We start from the raw sequence: 13716 nt of genomic DNA on the forward strand, positions 1-13716 counted from the left end.
CAGACAGTCAGAAGAAAGGACTGCGGGAGTTACTTCTAAATGACAATAACTTAACTGTCCTGCTACAGTTGGCCAAATGCGCCACAAAAATGTGTGCAAAACCGAAGACCCGGAGGAGGCCCTTCGTCTGATCACTACACACATTCCAGACATTACGTACTGCTTTCCAAGCGCGATATAACGAAGGAACTCCTCTTTACGTATTTGAGCAATCGACGCGCTGACGCAGCCACAGACTTTAGCAAGCAGACCTCATAGAAAGGTTATACAGTATTGGAAGCAGGAGCATCAATCAAGCATAGAGCTTTCCGGAGACAGACATCCAGCTCACTTCATAATCAAGGCGAAGAGGATTATCCATTAACAAGATTGCGCGCAAGTTCGGCGAGTGGTTCTTCGAAAGCTTCAACGCAGACGCCCTCAGTCTGGTGGATTTGTGGGCAGATGCGACCCTACATCTCACGATCAGAGCCAGTGATGGAATCAATGAGTGGGAGTGTACGACGGCGCGAGGTGTTATCGGCACTAAGGAGCGCTAAGCAGTAGTTTGACTTTTACTTTAATCCGAACCTGACGCACGCCGGAATTCAAGGTCGAATGGACTCGTACGGGCAGTTGTTAGTGATCTGCTGCGGCACTCTGCACTCCCGTGACAGCTGCGTCGGAATCTTTGGATGTGCCTTCGGGCTACTGTGGGACCCCTTGGCTGACAACAACTAGAAACCGAAAAAGTGAAGTGCTTACTTAAAAGGGAAGCTCAGCCCCAGCCCCCTATCTGTGCTCGAGCGAAATTCTGCACACAGCTCTGGAGCTGCCTGTATCCACTGATGACTTGAAGATTTCTCAAGATATTCTGCCTAAGGATTGACTTTGTACTCACTGTAAATATACTATATTCCGTGTAGGTCAGTTAGTGAATGAGTTATAAATACACGTGTATAAGTGTTTCCTAATTAATATTTAATATGGTAATTGGCTAGCATAGGATTATCTAGTATAATACATACGATATATGTGCTAAACACAAGTATTTATTGAAATATTGCTTAAGTATATTATCAATACAAGGGGTATTTGTTAGGATATACATCGAATCCTCAGAAGCGACGAATATTCCCAAAGAACTCGAAAGTCCGTTGAGCAAACAAGAATATTTCTCGAATTCTTTCTCTTGTTGACCTACCTAAATCCAAATAGTTTCTCAAACTATAATCGTCGCTCATGTTCGAACAGAACATGTTTGAACAGAACATGTCCGAACAGAACATGATCGAACAGAACATGATCGAACAGAACGAACAGAACAGAGCATGTTCGAACAGAACATGTTCTAACAGAACATGATCGAACAGAACGTGTTCGAACAGAACATGTTCGAACAGAACATGTTCGAACAGAACATGTTTGAACAGAACATGTTCGAACAGAACATGTTCGAACAGAACATGTTTGAACAGAACAGAACATGTTCGAACAGAACATGTTCGAACAGACATGTCTAACAGAACATGTTCAACAGAACATGTTCAAACAGAACATGTTCGAACAGAACATGTTCGAACAGAACATGTTCGAACAGAACATGATTGAACAGAACAAGACCGAACAGAACAGAACATGTTCAAAAAAACATGTTTGAACAGAACATGTTCACGCCAGAAGGGCGCAAACAGTTTGAGCGGCAGTGTAAGCGGCCAATGCTTGTACTCGAAGCTCCTCCACGGCTCGCAAGCACCGCTGCTCGCGCTCTCCTTCTCTTCTCTCGCTCTCCTCCCTTCCCGCAAGGTATTCAGTAGGGAGTACTAACAGTATTTCTACTGTTAGTGTTAAGGGAGTCTTAATTTACAAGTGCGCGAATAAAGTACGGAATTTTTCGTGAAGTCGATCCCGAGTGTTTCATTTCAGGGAGACTCAGCAGCAGCCGCAGCAACTACAACCACGGCAATTTTCGCCCACTCCATTTCATGGTCCTTCGAGCCGGATGAGCTCTGATCCTGCCAGCGCTCCTTGCGGAAAATTCAAGATAAGTACGGCTTTAAATCCTATTCCGTCCGTGGTCGCCATTTTCGTTTTTCCAACGGCGTTTATTCTTTCCGTCCATCCGTATCAAGTGAAAGAGAAAATATATAAGTACATGCGCCACCACCGTGATTACTTTTTTTAAGTGCATAAACAAGCACTTGCCAATACCGGCCCCTAATTCGTCTCACGGTGCTCCGCTGATATCCAAGCGCATGTACATATATATATATATACACTGTCCAAATTCACTGTTATCGTCCGCTGCTAAACTGCTGTTTTTTTTGTGCCCAATAAATATACAACCCAATACAAATACAACAATACAATACAATATACAAATTTAAGCGGAAAATTCAGATAAGTACGGCTTTAAATCCTATTCCGTCCGTGGTCGCCATTTTCGTTTTCCAACGGCGTTCATTCTTTCCGTCCATCCGTATCAAGTGAAAAGTGAAAAATATATAGTACATGCGCCCAGCCACCGTGATTACTTTTTTAAGTGCTAAACAAGCACTTTGCCAATACCGCCCCCTAATTCGTCTCACGGTGCTCCGCTGATATCCAAGCGCATGTACATATAAGTTTAATCTTTTCCTTTGTGGAAATTAAACGAGTCCAATTGCGAGGTTGACCTTTTATTTCGGATTCAAATTAAGAACTAACATTGAGAATTAGAGTAAGCCCTAAGTAAGCTGTGGTGTCTGGCAGAGCGTCGGCCAGAACGTTGTCGTCGTCGGCTGATGGCGTGATCGGCAGCTAGGCGGAGCATTGGAGTGGTTTGAACTCGATTGAACTGGGATCGAATTGCAATCTCTGCAATTTCGGTGTTGCGTGGGTTCGTCGCGGCGGATGTTTATAATATTGTTGATTAGGATTTTTGAACTCTTGTATTTCTTAGAATACTTTGTTGCACAATTCTTGCAGGAAAAGTACTAAGGGTTCATTGTATCGGCCGTCGAGAGGAGTAACAAAAGTTTCTGTTGTTAACTCTCCCCCCTCAGGATCCTACTTGTCCTCAAGTGGGTGTTAGAAATAGGGAATATTGTTGAATTCGGGCTGTATCGGCCTTGGCTTAAGTTTATGGTACTTAAGCGTGGGAGGCTCTTGTTGAATTTGAATGGTTACTTTCTCTCTGGGCTTAAAGTGGATTTTGGAGATTATTGAAAGAAGTATGACGGTGCACAGTAAGCACAAGATCGCGATGCGGTTTATGGTAGAGTGTGTTGTTACGTTATTTAAGTGCTTTATGTTTTTGATGTTGAGGGCCTCCAGTGATTCCAATGACAAAATTTTAACCTCTCCACTTCTATGGGTGACATTTGAATTATTGGTGTTCCGGGTTTTAGGATAGATTTTTCTTTATTGTTGAATTGCTTGCTATTTATTTGAACGGTATCGTTCCAGAAATGAACCAGGTATGTTCTTTTAGATTGTAAGTTATGTTGTTGTGTATTAAGTTGCCGGTGTATTGTTAAGTAATATTAAGCTGCCATCGATCTCCTCTATTTTCTGAATATGTTCTGCATTACTGAAGTCACACAGCGCTTCCTTTCCCTCAATTAACTTAGCAATACATTTTGTTGTTTTAGATTTACAGTGTTTTCTTTTTTACATATTTTAAGTAATTGGATATTTTACAGTTTTTGAGTACATTAATGATTTCTTTTTGCGCTATGAATATTTCATTCGTTTCTAAGTGTACAATAAAGTTATTTTTATAACGGGTTTTATCAACATATCTTGATAGGTAGTGGGGTCTAGTTCTGGTATTTTGATGATATAGATAATCGCTGTTTTATTATGTAATACTGAAACATCAACAAATTCTAGCATTTCTTCGATTGATAAAGAGGTAATATTGTTTTTTTGAAATATTATTTACTTCATTTAGTTCAAATTCGTTTAAAAGGAGTGTGTTAATTACGTTAATTTTTGCCCATTGAATGGCATATTTAATGTTTACAATTTCTTCTTTTATCAATCTGACCTGATTTTGCAGACTCGTTGCTATTTCATTGTTAAAATTGTATCCTTTTTTATTGAGTTCGTAAGCATATTGAGATTGTTGTTAAATTATTGATTCTACTTTGCAGTTGTTTATTAACTATTACCTGATCGTTATTGTTAGTTATAAGGCTATTTAAATTATTTTCGATCATAGTTAAGTCGTCATGATCCGGATTTCCTGCCACAAATTCCAAGCGGAACCAATCCAATTGATTGATCGAGCTTTGCGATATTTGAGGTCAGAGTACTTAATGCGGTAAATGCCTGAGCTATTTCGTGTGTTAGTGTATGGTAGAGGTAGCTTCCTTTTAAGTCATTAATTGTGTGTTCTCGTATTTTGTACAATTCTGTTTCTAGCTGTTCTAGGTCTATTAGATGGATTAATTTAGTTGATGATATTTGTAGTTTCCCTAATCCTTGTACACTGAGACGGTTTGAGCGTCGGTGTAATTAGTGATTTCCATATTTGCCAATGCTAATGGCAGAAGCATTAAAAATAAGAAAATCCTGTAATGGGGAAAAGGAGAAGAAGAAAAATCATTTATTCAGTGAACGAATTAATTTTTACGGGTATAGGCCGATCCCTCACGATCGGATCGATACCCGCAAACGGACAAAAATACTGAGTTAGAGGGTATTATTACTCTTGTTTTATGTTACTCTTGTGAACGATTCTTCCTGTTTCTGTGATAATAGTTGATGTCTATTTTCTTTACTGTTTCTTTCTTGTACCGTGGGGAAAGTTTAGAACCTAGTCTTGTCTTTTGCTTTATAAACACTATTTGCCCTGGCTCATAGTCTTTGATCTTATTGCGTTTTTCATTATGGTTTTTTAAGTCTGTTGCTTGTTTTGATTTCAGTTTTTCAATGTTATCTTGTCTGCTTTTGTCATATTCTCCTGGGTCATGGTTATATTTCTGCCAAAAAATATTTCTAATGGACGCTTTATCGTTACAGAGTGAATTGTGAAGTTGTATTCGTAGACAGCTGAATCTAATAGTTCTTCAAAAGTTCGGTGTACCTGTTTAGTTTTTAAGCATCTCATAATTCAGCGAGGGTAGAATGAAACCGTTCTATTTGTCCGTTTACGGAACTTTTATAAGGGGGTGCTTTAAAAATTTGTATGCCCAGCTGGTCTCTCATCATAAAAGTTGATGTAGCGGAATTAAAAGATTTTTCATTATCCATTACGACGTATTTTGGTACGCCAAAATAGAATAGGATGTCATGTAAGGGTTTTCTTATGTCTTCTATTGATTTTGAATTTATTAATTTAGCTTGCGCAAGTTTAGAAAATTTGTCAATTGCCGTTAGTACCAGTTTTTTTTCTGTAGAGAAAATATCTATATGGATTGTGTGTCCCGGAAACTCAGGAATTGGAGTTTCCATTATTTCTGGGTTTGTGGGATGCCTATCATATTTTCCTTCCTTGCACACCTGACACTGTTTTACTAATGTTAAAATTTTAGATTTCATTTTGGGAAAATAGCATTTTTCGGATAATTGGATTTTATTCTCTTCAGCATTTCTATGTGCCCTATTATGAGTTTTAAGGATAAGTTCGTCTTGGTCTGTTTCATTAACTATGTCTTCTACCCGGTTTTGACTAAATCTGACTTTAAAAGATCGAAAATGTTCTGGATAAATTCGTTGTATTTGGCCCATTATATCTTCTGTTGTGTGAATGCCATTAATGACTGTGGGATAAAGATGTTTTCTTAAAATTTGTATTAAATCATCGTCTGAGTATGTTGGCTGCGATACTGTATGCCTATGGAATGTGGGAAATGGAAGGGTAAATTTATAGTCAGGTGGCTCTTCTTTAAGTATAAAAATTTGGTTTTTAAAACATTAATCGGAGATTCAACATTTCATATCAAATTGTGGCTAGAACTTTGAGTGCTATGTTGAGTTGCTGTCAATGAATTAATTTCAACTTGTCTTGGTGCCCTCGATAGTGCGTCTGCTACTACATTTTCTTTCCCTGGCTTGTAGAGCAATTCTTTATTATATTCATCCAAATAAGACTTCCACCTTCTAATAGCTATCCCACCTTTCCAATTGCAATCGTGCGTAAGTGGTTCGTGATCGGTATAGATTTTGACCTTTGAACCACCGTAAAGATATCCCTTGAAGAAATTAACAGCCCAATGTATTGCTAACATTTCTTTCTTTGCCGTTTCGTATTGTTCTTCAGTTTTGGAAAGTGTTCTAGATATAAATGAAATCGGTCTGTTGGATTGTGATAATACTGCTCCTATCGCATAGTCAGAGGCGTCTGTCGTTAGTGTGAATTCCTTATCAAAGTCTGGGTATTGGAGTATTACATCTTTGGATATCAGTGTACTGCGCAACTGTTCGAATGCTTTTATTGCTTTATCGTCTAAGTGAATCAATTTCTTTGCCGACATTCCCTTTGAAATGCGTCCGTCTTCCCCTCTAAGCAAATCGGTCAGTGGCTTGGCCATTGTCGCATAGCCCAGTATAAACCTCCTGTAGTATCCTGATAGCCCAAGGAAGGATCTTAATTTCTTTAAGGTCTTTGGTCTCGGATAGTTAGCTATAGCTTCTACCTTTGTTGGGCTAGTCTCTATTCCTTTATCTGATATAACGAATCCTAAGAATTCTACTTTGTTCTTAAAGAACTCGCACTTGTCTAGTTGGCATTTAACGTTTGCTGCACTTAGTGTTTCAAAATTGTTTTCAGATTTTTGCAATGAGACTCTTCGTCTTTGCTAAAAACAATAATGTCATCAATGTAAATGTAGCAAATGTTTCCTATGTGTTCTCTAAGGATGTCGTCAAGGGCGCGTTGGAATATTGAAGGGGCATTTTTTAAACCAAAGGGGAGCCTAGTAAACTCGTACTTTCCATTGTTTACGAAAATGCTGTTTTTCTATATCTTTCTCTTTTAATGGAATTTGGTGAAATCCGCTTTTAAGGTCTAAAACGGAAAAAAGCTTGTTATTACCTAACTGTGCAATGACTCCGTTTATGTCAGGTATAGGGTATTTGTCAGCTATTGTTACATTATTCAGTTTTCTATAATCAATGACCAGTCTATATTTTTTTACGTTGGAAGCATCCTGTTTTTTTGAACGATCCACACAGGTGAATTATATGGGGAACGCGATGGTCGTATTATATCATTCTCTAAAAGGTCTTTAATCTGTTTGTCAACCTCAGCTTTTAAAGCCATTGGGTACTGATAAAATCTAGAGTAAACTGGTGTGTCAGTATTTATTCGTATTTCGGCTTTCACATTTGTGAGGTAGGTCAGTTTGTCATCCGGTTCGGCAAATAAGGTTGGGTAATTTTTGAGTAAGCGATTTAATTCAAATCGCTGATTGTGTGTAAGGTGATCCAACCTTGGTATTATTACATTGACTGATTCAAATTTTTTTTCTTTAATGGGAATATTCGAGCCATTTTTTAAATGCATTATTTGGTTTTTTGTGTCAATGACTGCGCCTAATTCTTTTAAGCTGTCATTGCCTAATATCGCGTCAAAAGTTTTGAGGTTGGTAATAGGAAAAATTTAACTATTGTATTCAGATCGTTAAATAAATTGGCGTTTTTGTGATGAGTTATTTTTATATCGCCACCTACAGAGACAGCATTGAATATGGTTTTGTTTGGTAACGGGTTTGAGACATGTTTTGGTTGAATATAATTTCGATTAGAGCCGGTATCAATAATATTTTTAAGATTTCTCCACTCCTCACCTTACATTCAAAATATGGCAGTGAAGAGTCAGTTACCCTAAAAAATTGAGATAGGAATAGTCATGCTCTGGTTCTTGGTCATTGCTGTCAATCACTTCTGTGTATTCACCAAGTGTTTGTTCATAGTCTGTCTGTTCATTTTGTTCTGCTAAAGTCTGTTCGTAATCGGCCATTGTCGGTGCTCCTTGTTCTGCCTCAGTTTGTTGTTCGATTTCAGTTTGGATATTAAAATTTCTTTGTCTTTTGGTTGGATCTGTAATAGGTATTGGGGGTCGTTTACCAGAGGCATCAAATTGAGGCCTGTTCATATAATTAATTTGCCTAGATTGAAGGCTTCTGTCCACGTCCATTGGCTCTGGTCGTGGTTGGGGTTTTGTTGCAATCGGACGAGGTGGTGGATACGGTTGGTGTGCTGGGGGTTGTGCTATCGGAGCTTGTCGGAATTGTTGCCCAAAATTATTCGGTGCTGGTCGGTATTGTGGGTGTCCAAAGTTAGCATTAAACACTCCTGCTGGCATGGGTCTGGGTGGTAGTATTGGTCTGGTTTGGTAACCCATATTATTGGGTATAGGTAGTGGGCGTGGAGGCGGCCCTTGAGGTGTGCTTCTAAAATTGTTCTGTTGAATTTTGCCCGAAGCGTGATTGATACGGTAAGTCTGGTTTTCCAATTTTAGGCACAAGTGCAAAGCAGATGGCAAGTCAGTGGGTTCTTTTATGCCCAGCAACCGGGGAAGGTCGCCACGGAGACCTCGGATAAAGGTATCTAAAGCTTTATCCCTGTACAACTTGGTCATAACCAATTCTGATTCCCTGCCCAATTCCATGCAACTTATTTTATTGAGTATTAGAGACAAATGTCTGTAAACAACTTGATGGAATTCTTCAACTGTCTGATTGGGCTTTTGGAATATTGTTGTCATTTGATATTCCAAGGTGGAAATATCTCGTTTGTCTGCGTAATGTAATGTTAAGCACTTTGAGATTGCTGCCCAGTTCAACGGGACATTATAAGAATCGAGGGCAATGTCTGCGATGCCTTTTATCTTATTTCGAATTGTGTGCAAAATACCGAAATACTTTGCTGTACCTACGGTGTGAGCATAAGTTCTAATATTCTATCTACACTCCTTTCCAGGAACCGAATTCAGCTGGGTCACCGGAAAAATCATGCAAAGATCTTACAATATCGGGGACTTTGTCTAAATCTTGTAAATTATGTTGATGTTCTGGATTAATACCCTGGTTCTCGACATTTGCGAAATCAAAGCTAGAGCTTTGACTTTGATGCAAGAGAGTTGGGAGTTGTTCGGCCAGAATCTGACGAACGATTTCGGCTAGTTGTTCGGGCTGTGCCATTATGTTTCTGTTTTGTTGGTGTGTTGTTGTCTTGCGACTTGTCCGTGTTGTTGAATTAGATTAGGTGCGTTAGGTTCTGTTCGGTTTATTGCCTCACATTCTGTTTCTAAGTTGAGCACTAGTGGTCTAATTAAATTGTTGAAATTTGCCATAAGGAGAAATTTCCATTGAGGTAAAGAATTACTGTGATATCGAATAGTCAACTTGTTTAGTATGGTTACGCGTAGCTAAGTATGGTTATAGCAATAGAATCAATTATTTAAGTGTATAAAATGAATGAGGGAACAAAATATTTTAAATTGTGTCACTTAAGATTTGTTGATAGATCCGTTCAATTATTTAGTTAATTTATGTTTGATTTAAAATTTAAATAGGTCTTAATAATCAATAGTGTTTAGTAGCAAAATTTTATAGCACGTTAATATTGAAACTTACTCCTAATTTAATTATTTTATGGTAAAATTTAATCGCGTATTAAAAATTTTATTTAATTGAAATTTAAATTATGAATCATAAAAATTTTTTTTTTAAACCTATTTAGTTGCGTATGAATTGTAATTTCTTTTAGTTTCGAATTTTACTTTATTTAGTTTTAGCAAAGGAACGTGATCAAAGAACTGTGTTCTGTTTAAAGTGAATTTAATTTATTTTAATTGTTGAAAACCAGTGTCTGGTTTTGCTCTTTTACCTTGGAGGGTCCCTTGGGATTCGCAAGATTGAGCTTGTTATACTGCTTTTTTTATTGGTAGTGCAGCGATATTTTATTTTATTGCTTTACGCCTATTTATTTATTCACAAACTTTCGTCAATTTCTTTAAACACTTTCACTTTGTTTTTGCTTTTAACATATCGCTATTTTACTTTGAATTATTTTAGTTTTCTTGACTTCTTATTACGTTTTAGGTAATCTGATTCACTTAACTCTACTTACATTGCTAACTTGATACGGCTACTCCTCCTGGTGATCCGGATGTTGTCCTTTTTACGTTGTTACTCGGGATCCTGCGATGCACACACGTAGAGGATGTTCTGCGGTCGTACCTTACAGAACACGTAGACCGCCTATGGGTTGCCTTTAGTAAATCCGCGTACCAAAGAATGCAACAGGGGTTTTTGGGACTGATGGAGTCGTACTAATGTACTAATCTGACTTAACAAGATTTCCTTCTCATCAGGTCCCTGTTCGGGCGCCAGTTAATCTTTTCCTTTGTGGAAATTAAACGAGTCCAATTTGCGAGGTTGACCTTTTATTTCGGATTCAAATTAAGAACTAAACATTGAGAATTAGAGTAAGCCCTAAGTAAGCTGTGGGTGTCTGGCAGAGGCGTCGGCAGAACGTTGTCGTCGTCGCTGATGGCGTGATCGGCAGCTAGGCGGAGCATTGGAGTGGTTTGAACTCGATTGAACTGGATCGAATTGCAATCTCTGCAATTTCGGTGTTGCGTGGGTTCGTCGCGGCGGATGTTTATAATATTGTTGATTTAGGATTTTTGAACTCTTGTATTTCTTAGAATACTTTGTTGCACAATTCTTGCAGGAAAAGTACTAAGGGTTCATTGTATCGGCCGTCGAGAGGAGTAACAAAAGTTTCTGTTGTTAACTTATATATATATATACACTGTCCAAAATTCACTGTTATCGTCCGCTGCTAAACTGCTGTTTTTTTTGTGCCTCAATAAAATATACAACCCAATACAAATACAACAATACAATACAATATACAAATTTAATTAAATTCAATTAAATACCATATACACATACATATAATCACCAAAAATTTCACATACACACAAATATACATAGCCATATACATACATTACGACATATCCATTGTCATACATAGATTCCAACGATATTCACATAGACACAGTCGCGACTTACACAGACTTGCCAAGTGCAAGTTCTTTCGTCTCCTCTTTGTTCGTTATTGCCCTGACAAAAAAACCAGCGCATAGCGACGAGAGAATACCCTATTGTCGAGACATAAAATAAAATAAATAAGTCCGACGATAAAATTTAAAAATAAATAATTTAATAAAAAAAAAATAAAAAGGAAAGAAACGATTGTTTTAATTATTATTATTATTGATTATTATTTAATAATTATTTAACCCAAATAATAATTTTTTTTTTTTACAAGCTATTTCTGGCTCCCATTTCTGGTTCCTAAATTAAAATAATAAAATTGTGGTCGTAAATCCGGTAGCTATTTTTATAAATTTAAACTTGAATTTTCTAGCTATATCTAGCTATTTTATATCTGTTTTCTAGCTATTTTCTATATTTTTTTTTTTTTTTTTTTTTTTTTTTTTGTTTTTCGGGATTTTCAGTCGGTAGCGATTTTTATAAATCCTTGGCTATTATCCAGACTCCAGCTGTAGCTATTTTTTTAGCTATTTTTCCAGAAATTGCAATTTATAGTCTTTTTTATAAATTTGAGCTACTGTTTTTTCTAGACTCCAATATAGCTATATCTTCTTGTGGACTTCACTCTAGCTGTTGCTGTTTCTGAATCCTCCTAGCTATTTTTTCACACTGAGTTTTAGCTATATGAAATCCGGTAGCTATTTTTTATAAATTCAAGTTTATAGCTATTTTCTATATTAGCTATTCTTTTTCGGAATTTCCAGTCGATAGCGATTTTTATAAATCCTTGGCTATTATCCAGACTCCAGCTGGTAGCTATTTTTTTAGCTATTTTTCCAGAAATTGCAATTTACAGCTTTTTTTTATAAATTTGAGCTACTGTTTTTTCTAGACTCCAATATAGCTATATCTTCTTGTGGACTTCACTCTAGCTGTTGCTTTTTGTGAATCCTCCTAGCTATTTTTTCACACTGAGTTTTAGCCATATGAAATCCGGTAGCTATTTTTTATAAATTCAAGTTTATAGCTATTTTCTATATTAGCTATTCTTTTTCGGAATTTCCAGTCGGTAGCGATTTTTATAAATCCTTGGCTATTATCCAGACTCCAGCTGGTAGCTATTTTTTTTAGCTATTTTTTCAGAAATTGCAATAAACTGAATTTTAGCTATATTGTACTTCATTTAAGCTTTTTTCCAGTTGATTTAAGATCTATTGGGGCCTTATTTCACAAAAATTGGGATTTTTTTTCCTTCGTGCTCCAATCTCCAGATCCCAATTGCAACTTTCTCCCGAATTCCGACGGGATCCTTTGTCCATCCAGATTTGGACGCCCTCTGGGTCTGGTTCCTTTTCAATTCCACATTTTTTGCGGCGTGCAGGCCTTCTTGACTTCCTTCTCTTAGGGCATAGCTGAGCATGCCCCTAGAGGGAGACAAGAAAAAGACCACCGCACCTGGAAAAGAACAAAAGTTCAACCCGCAATCTCCGCTATCCACTCGCGGTAAGCCAGCACCCAAGTCCGTTAGTCCTAGGGTCAAACCCGCGACTCCCACTCCGAAAGCAAAGGTTTTGCCATCGACCAGTTCGAAGACAACTCCTAGGTTGGTCATTTCCCGACCAGTGACGCGAGCGTCTAGTGAGTCTTCTCTATCGAGAAAATCCGAGAGTCCCTCCGCTGTCGGGACTGATTTCCTCCGCGTCACACGCTCTAACACAAAGAAAATGGCATCCTCTGAGCAGCCAACGCCCGCAAACGCAGCGTTGCATAAATTCATCGCCGTCAGCGATCGCGTAAGCCTTTTCGAAGCGAAGATCAACACTCCTGATCAAGCCTCTCCGTCCCTACACACGTTACAAGTCCGTCTGCAACAGGTGCGAGCCTTATGGGACAAAGTGGAAAGAGAGTACGAAACATGCTCTGACCTAATGGCCCAAGAAGGATCCCTCGACACAGTGCCTATTCTCCAGGCCAAATATGACTACTGCTACTCAGTATACGAGTCATGTGCAGCACAAATTGGCGAAACAATCGACAGAGCAACGCCTCAAGTCGCGCAAGCACCCTCTCAGCCGCTAATTGCGTCCGGCTGCCGCTTACCTCCATGCGACACGGAAGTCTTCGATGGCGACTACCTCCGATGGCCCACTTTCCGGGACCTATTCACGGCAATTTACGTAAACAACCCCAGGTTGACTCCGGTCGAGAAGCTATTCCACCTCCTTACCAAAACAAGTGGCGAAGCAAAAGCCATCGTGGCGAAATCTCCTCTCACGAATGATGGTTTTGCTTCGGCTTGGGAGGCGCTTCGAGATCGGTTCCAAAATAAGCGACTTTTAGTCAACAGCCAGCTCAAGCTTCTTTTTAACTTGAGTTCAATTTCGCAAGAATCTGGTCATGCTTTAAAAGAGCTACAATCCACGATTCAGGGGTGTTTAACAGCACTGGCGCATTCCCAGGTATCCACAGAAAACTGGGATTGTCTCTTGGTTTTCCTTTGCGCGAGCAAACTGCCCAAGAAGACCCTGTCCTTATGGGAACAGTCGCTAACTGCCAAATCCGAGATCCCAGCTTGGGAAGAAATGAATGCCTTCCTGAGCGAAAGGTATCGGACATTGGAAGCCATCGAAGATATGAAACCGACTCAGGCGGTTCCAAAAAGGCTTCAATCCTTCGAGACAAAGGTCAGCACCAAACAGAAAGGGTGTGACTTATGTTCTAAGGAGAACCATCCGGTACG

General features: G+C 38.6%; 1 pseudogene; it reads left to right on the forward strand.

Moving 5' to 3' along the window:
* The first annotated feature begins 5 nt into the window (after nucleotides 1-5).
* On the forward strand, nucleotides 6-939 carry LOC117149619 (annotated as a pseudogene).
* The last annotated feature ends 12777 nt before the right edge of the window (nucleotides 940-13716 follow it).

This window comes from Drosophila mauritiana, unplaced genomic scaffold (assembly GCF_004382145.1).
Source record: "Drosophila mauritiana strain mau12 unplaced genomic scaffold, ASM438214v1 U_26, whole genome shotgun sequence".
NCBI lineage: Eukaryota > Metazoa > Arthropoda > Insecta > Diptera > Drosophilidae > Drosophila > Drosophila mauritiana.